The sequence below is a fragment of the Echinops telfairi genome, unplaced genomic scaffold, assembly GCF_000313985.2.
Source record: "Echinops telfairi isolate 266 unplaced genomic scaffold, ASM31398v2 ScPeMD7_443;HRSCAF=831, whole genome shotgun sequence".
Taxonomy (NCBI): Eukaryota; Metazoa; Chordata; class Mammalia; order Afrosoricida; family Tenrecidae; genus Echinops; species Echinops telfairi.
Window position 1 is genome coordinate 46,611,032 of NW_022104341.1, and position 1,907 is coordinate 46,612,938.

Below are 1,907 nucleotides of genomic sequence, written 5' to 3' on the forward strand. Positions count from 1 at the left end.
CCTAGTCTTGAATTGTAACCTGTTGCTTACCTAGGAAACCTAATAATCTAATTATTTTCTGTGAGTTCTGTGTGTCTATTGCAACAATTTATCAAAACCAGCAGAGAAGCCAAGTGCTATCCGGAGCATATGGTAAGCAGATCGAAGGGTGGAGACATGTCCAGCTTCTGCCTCATAGGAATCAAACTTGGGATGTTTTCTTGGCCCTCCTACAACTTCGTGAAGTTAGAGGAGCTCAGACTCTGTTGTCACATGATTGTTAGACACACACACACACACACACATGTATGTGTGGCTTCTTACCAAAATTAATGGTACTCAGCTCCAACATATCCAAATTAAAAAAAACAAACTTGGTAGAGCATCCCATTGCAAGGGTTTTATACTACAAAGGGCCAAACTAGTAGCACCCTGAAATACAACCTTTGGCTCTCTTTAGTTTGAAAAATCTTCAAGAAGCTCTTGTGATGTAAAAGAACATACCTATTTTCAGTAGCTTTAAACTATTAATTGCTGAGGCTCCCAGGTGGAGGGTTAAAAAAAAATTTCTCATAAAGAAAATCAAGATATTTCCATAAAGGTTTCCAGGGAGCTGGGGAGAACTCAATGGTTTGCAAAAATGCTGTCCAGATTTTCCCTGGACACTTCAGAGACTGGGCTGAGCAGGTGCCAGGAAGACCAGGCCACAACAGGAGCAACCAGGATAGAATGACATCATCACTCCATAACAAGTTGAGCTTCTTCTCTTCCTCGTCAGAAATGGTGGACATTTGAATTATTTTGCATTTAATAGGTAGGCAAAATACATAAAACAAAAGTCATCTTTCCAAGGCATTCTGCCTTTGCTTTCTTCAAGTGATAGACAAGTACATTAGCATCACATAAGTTACACGCCTAAATACACCAGTTTAACAATATGCTACCACATGCCCATCAGTCTGCTTCCCTTAAGTGGGTTGAACTTGACCTTCAAAGCCCTTGAAGTGCAAAAAACTTACTCTTTTCTGACATTTATGAGTGTCTTTTTTGCTTGACTGCCTTTTACCACCTGGAAATAATAGTGAAAGCATTGTAGATGAAAGCAGCTATAAACATTGACAAATAACAGGAAAGGCAGACAGTTTTATTCTACGCAGGTTAAAGCTAATCTAATCAAATCCAATGCTCTCCCTCTCTGTAAGCCTGCCACTATGTTCAATTTATTTTTTTATTAGAAGTGCAATATGATACTCCTCGCTTGGACTGCAGTTAAACAATACTGAGCTTTACCTTTTCTTCACAAACAATTTTGATGAAACAAAAGATTTTTTTAAAAAAGACATTCTCACACTAACATGAAGTTCTAAGAAAAGTCTAAAGAACGCTTTTCCCCATTGTTTTGTAACTCTGTATGGATTGGTTCTACTGTAACAAGTAATAAAGCACACCTCATGGAAAGGCTTCCCTCTTCCTGGGTATCAGAGAGCTTAAGAAAGACAGCTCTTGGAAACTACTGACTAATGGCAGCAAAGACATTACGTGTATTTAAATACTGAATAATGGAAACAATGAGACTTGTGGCTGAACAATAGTTAGCAATTTAGCCAGCAAGCACAAAGAGCTATTTTCTTTTCATTGAAGAAAAGTACAGTTAGTCTTCAAAGGAACGCCTTCATGAGCACAAAGCAAGACTGCATTCCCCCACCCCACCCCCATGACGTTGCACAGAAGACCAGCTTATCTATATGTGCAACGTTTTTATTATATGTAAGACCACCTGTTTCTCTTACTCCTCAATTATGCTATAAAAAAATGTATACCCGCCTAAACATGTGTGCCCACACACATATATACATGCACCTCTTCACATGCATACACACACATACACTTTCTTCCATGCACATATCCCCCTCACATTTACCTCTCTT